At 42.9% G+C, this 13,133-nt stretch overlaps 1 pseudogene; it reads left to right on the forward strand.

The window, feature by feature from the left end:
• The first annotated feature begins 1,335 nt into the window (after positions 1-1,335).
• LOC101836511 lies at positions 1,336-3,073 on the forward strand (annotated as a pseudogene).
• Positions 3,074-13,133: the final 10,060 nt, after the last annotated feature.

A 13,133-nucleotide genomic window follows, 5' to 3' on the forward strand; every position in this document is an offset into this window, starting at 1 on the left:
AGGGGGAGAAGAGGAGGGCAGAGGAGGACATGGGGGAGCAGGAAGGTTGAGTCAGGGTAAGAATAGAGGAGAGAACGATAAGTGATACCATAATAGAGGGAGCCATTATAAGTTGGAGGAGAGATTTGGCACTAGTGAGATCTTCACAAATCTACAAGAATGACACCAACTGGCATTAAGTCTACCTTAAATGCCCTATCCTGATAATGAGGTTGATGACTACCTTATATGCCATCCTAGAACCCTCATCCAGTGGCTGACAGAAGCAGAGGCAGACACCCACAGCTAAAAAACAAACTGAACTCCTGGAACCCAGTTGCAAAGAGGAGTGATGAGCAAAGGAATCAAGACCTGGCTGGAAAAACCTACAGAGGCAGCTGACCTAAATAAGGGGGAACGCATGGACCTGATACCTAAAAGGCCAGCATGTGACTGATCCAGACCCTATATACCCTGAAGCTGGGTGTGTCAGAGAAGAGGTCTCGGTAATCCATGGGACCTTAAAGAGTAGATCAGTATTTATTCCTGGCATACAAATGGACTCTGGGAGCCCACTCCACATGGAGGGATGCTCTCTCAGCCTGGACACATGGGGGAGGACCTAGGACCTGCCCAGGATGATATGACAGACTCTGAAAATCCCTCATAGAAGGCCTTACTCTCCCTGGGGAGCGGAGGGGGAATGGAATGGGTGGGGGGTTGGGGAGATTGGATGGCCGGGGGAGGAGGGGAGAGAGAGGGAACTGGGAGTAACATGTATAAAAAGTTAAAAAAATTATATATAAAAAAGAAAGGATGGTAGATGGTCATTGCGATCAAAATACATTTTATATATATATGTATGTATGTGTGTGTATATATATACATATATATATATATATCCCTTAATTTATACAATTAAAAGCATGCAAGAAAAAAATGACATCTTGAAATTTGCAGGCAAATGGATGGAACTAGAAAAAGCCATCCTGAGTGACACAATCCAAAAAGACAAATATAATATGTACTCACTCATAGACTTAAAGCAAAGGACAACCAGCCTACAAACCACAACTCCAGAGAACCTAGGTAACAAAAAGGACCCTGGATCCACCTAGTAAGGGGAAAATGACAAAAATCTCCTGAGTTAATTGGGAGCATGGGGGCAGGGGGAAATGTATAAGGGGAGACTAGAGGAGGGAAGGGGAGTGGAAGAAAATTTAAAATTTTTTAAAAATTTAAAAAAGGGCAAAGAAAAAAGAAAAGAACCCACCAGTCCAGCCTGTTTGTATATACACATGGCTTGTCCATCACCTTACTCTGTGACCTGGCACAGAAGCCACGTCTCTCAGATGACTTGCTCTGTTCATTGTGTCTTACAAAACTGGCCTCATAGAATTTTCCAGAAACCTTGTGTCTCTTGGTTTGAGTCTAGTCACTTCCAGAGGCACAAAAAAAGCGCTCAGAGATACAAGCCTGGCAGTCAGAGATGTGCCTGAACTAATAGGGTTTCTTGAAATACTGGTGGGAGGGACACATGTGAAAACCTTGCATCCTGCCATCCATGCTGCAATATTGGCATGCTATATTCTGGAAGATAATGCTGGCATGGCCAAACTTGATTTCAACCTTATGAGTCATTGCCTATAACCTGCCCTCATTTGTCAAGACTGTGGCTTCTCCAGATGTCACTGTTGAGGACAGCTGTTGAGCAAATTGATATTGGTATAGTGACCTCTTGAGAGCTGCAGTCAAAAAAACATGCTTTAGTGACAGTCATATAAACTCAGAGGATTCTGTGGTGGTGGCTGCAAAGTTGTAGAGCTCTGATAATGACAGCTCCTAGAGACTAGGCACGAGTTGGCCTTGAAGGCATTTACTCAGAGTGCACAATAGGACAAAGCAACTTCAGATTACTTCAGGAAGCAGTACAGTAAAGAAATCTCCCAGATGCCCTTGAGGAATGAGATGAAACCCCATCAAATTCTTGCCTAGCTGTATATGCTTAAGTCCAAGCTTCCCATCACAGGTCCAACAGAGCCCCTTGATTCATAAACTTGTGTGTTGTTTTGAACACCTGGCAACTGGTGAAGGAACTCAGAGAAGCACTAGACATTCTATCTGTGGCTTCTTTTCAGCATGTCAACTCGGTAGGTTCTGCTGTTGTAGTCCACTCAGGAAAGATGAGACCAGAGTCTATGACTTTTAGTCGACCCTTATGCCTATGGCTACTGCATACACAAGAGCAAGAGGAGCTAACAAGACGTCTTCATTTGGGGACTTTGCTACATTATATGTTGTTTGCTATGTCCCAACTGCAAAAATTGTCTCCAGAGAAGTGTTAGATGATATTGTTGGCCCAGGATATAAAGAAGCAGTCTTGAAAAACACTTTCTAAAAGAAAATGGATGGGCCAGTCCTATAAACCAGATGAAAATGAAGTTTGATCTTTGATTAAGCCAAGAGAAATGATGGTGTCATCTGACAAGTCCTTATTTAGCAATATTGTCACCAAGAATAAAGACCTGCTAGAGTCTGCCCTCAGAAACCTCATTATAGCCACTAACACTGTCAAGTAGTCAGCCTAACTCCATGTGCTATGCCAAGGAGGTCATTGGCATTGTAGCAGGACAGCACTTGGATACACTATACACGCCTTGCAAGTGATAAGGCTAACTCTTGGTGACTTCGGCACCGTTCACGAGTGCTTTCCATGAAATTTAAAACAGGGATGAAGACAGTGGAAATCTCTAAGGGCATTGATCAATATGTGACCAGCGCCACTGGTAAGGGTGAAACCCTGGTGAAGTGGAGGGCTCAGTTCAAGGAAGTCCCTGAGTTACTCACTGAGGCAGCGGAATGAGTCAGCAAGATGAGTGATGTTTCTGTCAGCTCCAATGCCTTATTTCCTTGCAAGGATAATATAGCCAGAGCTGAGAGGAGTGGTGTGACCTACATCGTCACTCCATCTGGATCTGCTACTGAAAAGGAGGTGATTGCAGCATGGGGTGCACTGGGGATTGTCTTGGCTCACGTGGATCTCTGGCTCCACCACTGATCGTGTTTGACTTCATTTCCTAGTTCGCTTATGTGGACAAGATAATCATCTGTGGGATTTTGAAAGTACCTCTTTTAAAAAATGAATAATTTACATCTTAATAGTTGGATCTATGGTTTTAGTTTTTTAAAAAAGGAGTCCACGCCGGGCAGTGGTGGCGCACGCCTTTAATCCTAGCACTCAGGAGGCAGAGGCAGGCGGATCTCTGTGAGTTTGAGGCCAGGCTGGACCGACAGCCTCCAAAACAATACAGAGAAACCCTGTCTCATAAAACAAAAAAAAAAAGGAGTCCACCACAATCATAGCAGATTTGTATGGCAGCAGCTGAGAACTTAACATCTTGACCCACAAGCATGAAAAAGAGTGAACACACTGGAAATTATGCATGGTTTTCCCCAGTAACATACATACTTACTCCATAATGTCATACCCCCTAAGTCTCTCAAACAGGGCCACCAACTAGGGACCAAGACTATGGGGGAAAAATCATTCAAATCACATAATATGTATCCTTGAGAAGTTTAAAACGGGCATAAATAAATAAATCCTAGGATATCTAAATAACAGATCTCTAAGCATCTGACGAAAAGAGTGAGGTATTTATGTATATATTAACATAGAGCCATCTTTCCACTCAATCAGAATAGGATTCTATGAAGTCAAAGGAAAGAGCGTAGTCTAGTCTTCATAATAATAATATATTATAGGGCTCAGGAGACAGTTCAGCAGCTGAGAATACTTGTCACCCTTTCAAAGGGCCTGGATTTGGTTCCCAGTGCCCACACTGAGCAGTTCACAACTATCTATAACTCCAGCTCCAAGGGATCCAGTGTCCTCTCCTGGAATCTCCAGACACATGTGCATACACATTCATGTACATAATAAATTATTAAAATGTGTATCTTACATATACTTTATATTCTTGATATACACTGAATAGCTCTAAAAGAATGGATTAGTGATGAGATAATTCTAGATAACCTTAGAGAAGACTAAATGGTTATTTTTCACTGTCTTAGGAATTTTGTATTATATGCATATATAATCATTTTAAATGTATTGAATCAAAAATGAAAAGTATATTTTTATCAAAAAGGACATATCAGAAAATACAACACAAAGACTGTCTCAATTTGCATCTCCTTGAATAAAATTATATGAGGGTTTTCTACAAGGAATATATATTAGCCTAGAAGACATTTTTTAGCTCTTTAGTTTATAAAACTTTAGTATGGCCTGTGATATTTTCAAGCAGGGGACAGTTTTAAACTCAGAGACAAAGAAAATAACTTTTGACCAATGACTATGATGAATACAACAACCAGGTCACTTACATAGAAAATCTATTCATTCTCATCCCAGAGAGAGACTTCGTTTTGAATGACTGCATATAGGTAGACAGATAATGGATTTGTGTACTATCAAAGAAACCCAGCTACTTTCAAAAAAGCAGTGGAGACTGTATCACGGGTTCAGGGATGTTCTCTCCTTATATAAACTGCATGTCTAATAAATTTCCCCAGTCTAGGATCATTTTTAATGTAAGCATCATCGTGTTACAGAACACCTTGTCCTTTCAAAGTTCCTTTAATCTGATTAGCCATGCCACATTAATAGCAATTTCCAGGCTCTCTATCTTTCCATAGTTACTGATAGTCTTGTTGGGGGGGGCAGCTAGAAGGAAGAAAGCCATCGGTACTTTTTTCTAGACACTTTCTTTCTACCCTCCACCCAGCATGCGGGCACCTTGTCTCACTTCCATTCCAGGAAGACAAGAGCTCACAACTGAAATGACCACTGCCTGTGACTCAGTCTGGGAATGCAACGCCTAGAAGAATGAGACAGTGTCTCTCACAGGTGGGATCCACTTTTCTCTCCTGACAAGAGTTGGCACAGAGCTTGTGTGTGTATGAGAGAGAGAGACAGACAGACAGACAGACAGACAGAGAGAGGCAGTCACACACACACACAGAGAGGCAGACAGACAGACACATATATAGAGGGAGACAGAGACAAAGACGGAGATCAACCGGCCACAGCATGTTTGTCAGAGGACAGCTTCATGTGTCAATCCTTTCCTTCCACCTTGTTTGAAACAGGGTCGCTCTTGTTCACTTCTGTGTACACCAGGCTAGCTGCCCTGTGAGCTTCTGGGGCTTCTCCTGTATTGACATCCCATCTCTGTAGAGTGCTAGGATCACAGACATGTGCTACTGCAAGCCCTAGGCTTCTAGAGGTTCAAACCCTTTATCTCCTGAGCTATCATCTAGCCCAAAGTATTGTCAGTGCAACCGCAAATCATGGTTTCCGTTTTCCCCAAGACTTGGGATCCATTAGGGTATGAACAATACCAGTACAAAGGGTTATGGTGTTGTTTGCTTTGAAAGTTTCACTGTATCAACTGAAACCTTAATTCTTATAACTAATACTAAAAAGTGTGTGTAACTAAAATATCTCAAGTTATCATTAAATTCCACATTACAGGGAGATTTTACCTGAATTTAATGTTAGATAATGAATCCAGTTACTGACACTATTATACTTAAAGTTTGTTGAACATTAAGAGGCAGACATCTAGTTCACAGCTACTCAAATAAAGGAAGATGAGTTACTGAAGGGGCTGCAGTACACTGTCTTCCAGGCATGGCTATTATTACCTTGAAGTCAGATGTGCTGTGAGGCTCATACAAAATCCTTACAAGATTAGATCCGGTAATTCCCTCATGTAGGGGGACAGTATGCAAGTACACACAAGGTGCTCACTCGCCAGCAGTAAGAGGCCACTCATGAGTCAATCACCAAGCAGCTCACCACACGACCCACAGGACCACTCAGGAAGTACCTCACAAAGTGCAATCAGTCAGCCATGCAGAGACAAATGCTACACAAGCTCACTTATCAGCAGATACCGCATATGCTGATCATATAAAAGTAGAAACTAGAATAGTGTGGTGTTTTCTCAAGGCTGGTAGCAGGTACAAAGTTAAGAGGTATAGATTCTAATTATTCTATTGTACACTAGGCCTAGTTCAGTCAATAAAATTTTATATATTTACTTTTAACTCACATTATCTATTTTTCTTCATTTATAATTTTTATTTTTTGAAACAATTTTTAAATTAAATTAAATATATTTTGGTTATGTTCTTCTCCTCCCCCTAGTTCTTCCAGGTCCTATACCTACCCAACTTGAAGTTCTTTCTCAAAAAACAAACAAGAACACAATACAATAACAACTCCCCCCAAAAAGAAAAATAAAACAATACACAAAAAGAAAAACAAAAAAACCCCATCAAACTGTAACCAAGTAAAAGCACATAAAAAACAGTGGAGTCCATTATATGTTGGTCAACTATTCATGAACATGAGGCCTGCCGTGCAGTGGTTGATATACCCAGTGTCACTGTTAAAGAAAATTGATTTTCCGTCTCCCAGCAGTGGGTCACAGTTCAGTTGTTAGTCTTTACCCTAGCAGCTAGGTTTCCATTCATTTTTTTAATATAACAAAATAAAATACAATAAGATAAAACAAAAACTGTCACATAAAAGTTGGGCAAGACAAACCAATGGAAGGAAAAGAGCCCAAAAGAAGGCACAAGAATCAGAGACCCTCTTGTTCACACACTCAGGAATCCCATAAAAACATGAAACTGGAAGTCACAACATATACTCAGAGCACCTGGTGCAGACCCATGCAGACCCTGTGCTTGCTGCTTAAGACTCTGAGTTCAGATGAGCTTGGGTCATGTTAATTTAGAGGGCCTTGTTTTATCTGTCCTCCATCCTCTCTAATTCTTACACCCTTTTCTGCTTCCTCTTCCTCAGAGTTCTGAGGTCTGATGGGAGGGAGTTGATGGAGACATCCAATTTGGTCTGAGTGTTGCAGGATCTCTCACTCTCTGTGTACTTTCTGTCTATAGGTCCTATCTGCTGCAGGAGGAAGATTCTCTAAAGACTAGTGAACAAGGCACCGACTTATGGGTATAGCAGAATGTCATTAGGGGTCATTTTGTTGCTACATTTTTTTAAAGATGATAAGCATTTGGTTTTACCATAGGTCTCTGGGCTATCTAGTCTCTGGTTCTTGGACACCCAAGCAGTGTTAAGTATGGGTTCCATCTAGTGGAGGGGGCCTTAAGCTTAAACAGTTATTTATTGGTTGCTCCCACAAGCTTAGTGCCACCATTGTCCTAGTATACCATTGTAGATTAAGGGTTTGTGGCTGTTATGATGTTTACATTTCTCTTTTGATTGGAGAGTTCCTTCCTGTACCAAAAATGTGAGAATGTGTTCTATTGCTGTGAAGAGACATCATGAGCTTGGCAACTCTTATAAAGGAAAGCCTTTAATTGGGGCTGGCTTCACAGTTTCAGAAGTTTAGTCTGTTATCCTCATGATGGGGAGGATGGTGACATGCAGGCAGACAAGGTACTAAAGAAGTAGCTGAAAGTTCTACAGTCACAGGCACTAGGAACAACGACAGCCTCTGGGCCTGGCTTGGACTCCTGAAACCTCAAAACCCACCTCCCAGTGTCATACTTTCTCTAACAAGACCACACCAATTCAACAAGGCCACACCCCCTAATCCTTTCAAATAGTGCCACTCCCTGGTGATAAAGCATTCAAATCTTTGAACCTATGGTGACCATTCTCATTTAGACCACCACACACAATGGCCAGAATCAATTTGGGAGTAAAAATTTTATTTTTATCTTACAGCTTGTAGCCCATCACTGAGGAAAGCCAGGGCAGGAACCTGGAGGCAGGAACTGAAGTAGAAGTTGTGGGGGTAACACTGCTTACTAGCTTCCTCAAGGCTTACTCAGCATGCTTTCTCATATACTCCAGGCCCACCTGCCCAAGGATGTTACCCCCCACAATGAGCATGCTCCTTCCGCATCAAGCATTAATCAAGAACAGCCCTACAGGTCTAACCTACAGGCCAATTGATGGAGGTATTTTCTCCACTAAGACTCCTTTTCCAATTATGTCTAGGTTTGTGTCAAGTTGACAAAAATAATGATAATTAGGAGAGTGATGGATATGCTAATCACCCTGATTAGATTATTATAATGTATGTCAAAATATTGCATTGAAATCCACAAACATTTACATCAATTAAAAACAAAGTTAAAACTGAAAAAGGAAGTTACCATTCCAGTGGTTTGTAAGTTTATTAGATATGTAATAAATGACTCAAAATCAGACTGCTTGGCATATCATAGGAATTGAGTATTTGTTGAAAAATAAGTTTTAATTATATGAATATTAAAGGCTTGTTGAGAGACAATGAAGGAGAGAGAGAGAGAGAAGGGGGAGAGAGGGACAGAAGGAGGGAGGGAGGGTGGGAGGGAGGGACGGAGGGAGAGAGGAACAGAAGAAGGGAGGGAGGGAGGGAGGGAGGGAGGGACAGAAGGAGGGAGGGAGGGAGGGAAGGAGAGAAGGACAGAAGGAGGAAGGGAGGGGGAAGGGAGGGAGGGAGGGAGAAAATTCCTATGCCTGAGCTAGATTTCCAATAGTCTCAAGGAGTGGTACGTGAACTAAGAGTTCATGGTGCCCACTAGCATTGACACATTCTATTTTCTAAGGACATATTCTTCCATGTTTTTAAATAGAGTCTTTTAACTCCCTGGGAAACAACGGAAATTCTTCAGGGAAATGAGAAAAGTAGAAGCAAGTCATGAGGCAAACCAAATGTGTGTGGAACTATGGATGGCTCAGAGCTGGGCTCAGGGCTCATCTCAGGTTCGGCAGGGATCTGGCAAAAGAGGAAGCTGGAAATAAGGAGAAACTCAATCTTCCCCCAAGGCACACACATGCACACGCACACAAACACATATACACCACATGACACACACCACTCCCCACAGTACACACAGCCTGAGCAGTTTAGTTCTGCTGGAAGCAATGAACTAGATGGGATGTCACTTGAGTAATAGTATGATCAGAGTCTGGGAAAATCTCCTTAGCAAATATCTGGAAAAAGAAGTTGAGCTCAAGGGTGAGCGTGGGAGCTGGGGCGTGTGAGCATGTAGCACAGTGGTAGAATGCTTGTCCAGCCTTTGCAACGCTCACTGTTTGAATGTCGGCACTGCATACACAAAAGAGTCCACACAAGCATGGGAGAGAGGCAGTCAAAATAAAGAAAGGAGAAAAGAGGGCTTGAGAAATGCTTCAGGAGACAGAATCAACAAGGCAGGTGTGGTGAGAACCCCAGAACTCAAGAAGTAAAAAAATGAAAGGGTAGGAAAGATGACTCAAAAGATACCAGGCAGGAGACGTAAATAAACTCAAGTCTGATTTGGGAGGCAGTGAGTGTAAAGAACCTAGCATGGGGCAATGAGGGCAAAAAATTTAAAAAAAAGTTTCTGTTAAAGATGCTGACTGGGATTAGTTGGAACCTGATGAGAAAATCCAGTAGGCTGTGAGAACTGGTTTTGAGGCCAGATGACCCAGATTCAAATTTGAGGGTGACAGTCACCAACACCAGTAACTTCTGATAATCCAGTAATAGTTACTGCAAGCAAAAACTATTGACTGCTAATGACATGTTTGTCATTGTGCCCTGTGCTCCACACACACCGCATCCAATCCCATAACTCTACAAATAGACAGAATTACTGGGTCCCACTTTTAGAGTTCATGAATCTTCTCATTTATTTTTAAGTCTTTAGTCATCCAAATCCACTTCAGTGTCCTGCTGGCTCTTTGTACCCAAAGAGAGAAACACCATGATGCCAACACCCTCTCAAACATGCCTCTCCATGGCCCTGAGTGTTCTGAGAATGAGTGCTGAGTGGGGACACGCAGAGCAAGCTGTTATGACAGCATCCAGGGAAAGCCGTTTGGCAGGACCTGAGACTCTGGTCAGCATCAGCTCGACATAAGCGAGCACACAGGCCTTCAGGAGTAGCAGTCATCAGCCTTCCACTTTCTGATGCCATTGTTGGAAGCTCTGCCCTTCAAGAAAACCATAGAATTAAGAATGGAGGAGGAAAGAAAACTTATGACGGGAGCATTGTTGGTCATGTAGATGGAGACCCAGAGAGGCAAATGGGAATTATTAATAATTTCATCAGGCCAACTGGCAGAACTAGAGTCTTGGGAAAGCCAGTAGGCAGACCTTCTGCAGGAAGCTTGCCTATTTCACTTCTTCCTACCTTCTAGCTGAATCACTGAGACACAACAAGAGCACATCATTTGTCACAAGTCCCTAACCGTAGCACCTAGTAAACCAGGCTGGAACTAAGACATTGCCTTCTCTCTAGAGCAAAGTGCATCTAAATAGGACACTATGTCCAGAGTTCATCAGAAATGTGTTCTGCTACACCTGCACAGTACACCTATTAATGAAATTGGAACAGCTTTGGCCATTGCCTGTACCAATCTTCAAGTTCACTAGTCTCCCCAGCTGGTCGCCTACATTCTATGAAAGACATAGATGAATAGTCCAGATTTCTGACCAGGGAATCACTTGCCCCAAACAAAACTCCTTTAGGGCTTCTCCAAGCCAAAGGGTTCCCTTCCCCAAGGTCCCACCCACAAGAGGAAGTCCATCACTATTGACCGGGCAAGTAAGACTTAAAAGAAACAGAATATAAGGGTAGGCCATCTAAGTTCAACAGTCAACACTAGCAACCCTTTCCAACTTCAGAGTCCTGTGGAGGTTGTGGAGGCCCTGAAGCATGCGTGGCAACTCAGTTTCTGCCCTGTCCCGCTTCTACTGGTTATTCTCCAGGGAACGTCACAATAAGCCTTCTCTCTGTACTCCATCGCAGAGCCTGTTTCCTGAAGAAATTACCTCTGTTTTCATTTCTATTTCTGTGATGAAACACTAGGACCATAAGCAACTCGGGGAGGAAAGGGCTTATTTCACTTACACTTCCGTATCACGGTCAGTAATAGAAGGAAGTCAAACCAGGAACTCAAGCAGGGCAGGAACCGATGCAGAGGACATGGGGGAGCGCTGCTTACTGTCAGGCTCTGCATGACTTGCTCATCCTGGCTTCTTACACATCTCAGAATCACATGCCCAGGAGTGGGACCACCCACAGCGGTCCAATCCCACCCAAATCAGCCACTCATTAGGAACATACACAACAGGCTTGCCCACGGGCCAGTCTGGTGGAGGTATTTTCTCAGGTGAGGTTGTCCTCCTAAATGACTCTATGTCAAGTTGGCTAACACTAGCCAGCACAGGAACCCAGCCTGTGATGCATGCTTGCCTATGCCTTGAGTCCACTTAATTTAAACATCTACAAAAAGGCAAAGCATTGGTCTTTGGGTTTCCAAATCTGGAGACTTATAGGACCTTAATAGGTAAGCAAAAGAAATGTAATGGGCCTCAGCTCTCAGGGAACACACAATGACTCAGGCTCCTGGGCAAGCAACAAAATCCACCAGGAATTCAATCTAGGATTATGCCAAACTTCACTTTCCCTGTTTTTATTTTTAATGTCTGCCATGCTATATGAATTGTCAAGCATATAACCAACATCTAAGCCTAGTCCCAGCCTGTACAATGAGGCTAATAATTTCAATTTACTAAAAACAAACAATGAAAATAGCCTCTGGCTAATGAACAAGCTCATTTCTCCCAAAGGGAAGAGCCCACAGAAAACATAAGGGAAAACAAAAACCCCAATGGCATGCATTCATTTCTTTGGGTTAGAACTTTCACCGCCACCAAAATCCTGTTAAAGTATAAATAAGTTTAGTGTGAGGATTCAGGCATTATGCTGGCCTGCCCTGTCACCTGGCAGAACGCACACAGGCAGTACACTGGTCACCCCAGGTGCAAAGGACCCCTTTAAAAGAAAGACCACCACCTACTTTCACTATTTCCCGCCGCTGTTTTCTTGGGGCAGACAGGTCTTTCCCGGTCTCCTTCTTCTCTTCTGTACTCTCTCTGTGTCTCTTTACCTCTTTTCTCTTTCCTTCCCCCTCTCCTCCCCTTTCTAATAAAACTTCTAACTATGTTCTGTCTGCCTGGCATGTTTGTCCTCCACCTCGGTCACCCTCACCTGCCATGGAATCCACCAAGGTCACCCATGCAAGGTTCCCCCCAGGTATATTACCATAACATTTAGTATAGCAATCTGTTCTCGATATCTATGTAGTGATAAAAAGTTGAGAAGGACTCCAACCAGAGTTCAAACAATGATTTCCCTGGTCTTTTCTTTCTTTTTTTTTTCTACACCAGTACTTTCCAAAAGGGCTCAGGAGCTTTTACAGTAAGAAAACAATGAATCCGAGCAAGCCTGTAACTCCTGTACACAAGCCTGTAATTCCCAACATTTGGGGAGGCTAAGGCAGGAAGATCACGAATTTGAGATCAATCTGCTCTACATAGCAAGATACTGTCTAAAATAAAATTAAAGAAGTTAATTATTTTTGGAAACAACCTTGGGAACAGAAGCACATTAAGCTAAGAGCAGAGAGAAGGGACTAATATCTTCCATTAATCATTTAGAGAGACAGCCAGCTGCTATCAGGGCCCTGAGGAAATGGAACATTTGATAAGTGGGGACATGGTGAATAGTTCTCCGTGAGATGAAACCATCCAAAGCATGGGTTCCAATTTTATGAGTGTAACCAAAGTCAACTAGAAAGGGAAGGCTTTGCACAAATGGACACGGGGACATTGCCACCCACCTCATCCACGGTTCTGCCAGCCTCATCCTTCGCCAATCACTCTTCTGGTTTGGGTTCTGTTGCTGTGGCAAATAAGCACCATTACCAAAAACTTGGAGAAGGGAGTTATTTCTGCATACACTCCCAGGTAGCCATCCATTGCTGAGAGACGTCAGGCCAGAAACTGAAGCAGAAACCACAGAGAAACTCTACCTACTGGCTCCCTCCTGGATAGCTTTTTATACATCCCAGATCTGTTGGCATGAGCAACAGCCTGCCCACAGTAGGATGGGCCCTCCTAGATCAATCAGGAATCAAGACAATTCCCCACAGGCCTGGCCACAGGCTAACCTGATAAAAGCAATTACTCAGTTAAGGGTCCTCTTCCCAGAAGACTCTAGTTTGTGTCACATTACAATAAAACCTGATAGGTATCACTCTTCTGGTTCCATCTCTTCTACTA

The sequence above is a fragment of the Mesocricetus auratus genome, unplaced genomic scaffold (genome assembly GCF_017639785.1).
Source record: "Mesocricetus auratus isolate SY011 unplaced genomic scaffold, BCM_Maur_2.0 Super-Scaffold_6730, whole genome shotgun sequence".
NCBI lineage: Eukaryota > Metazoa > Chordata > Mammalia > Rodentia > Cricetidae > Mesocricetus > Mesocricetus auratus.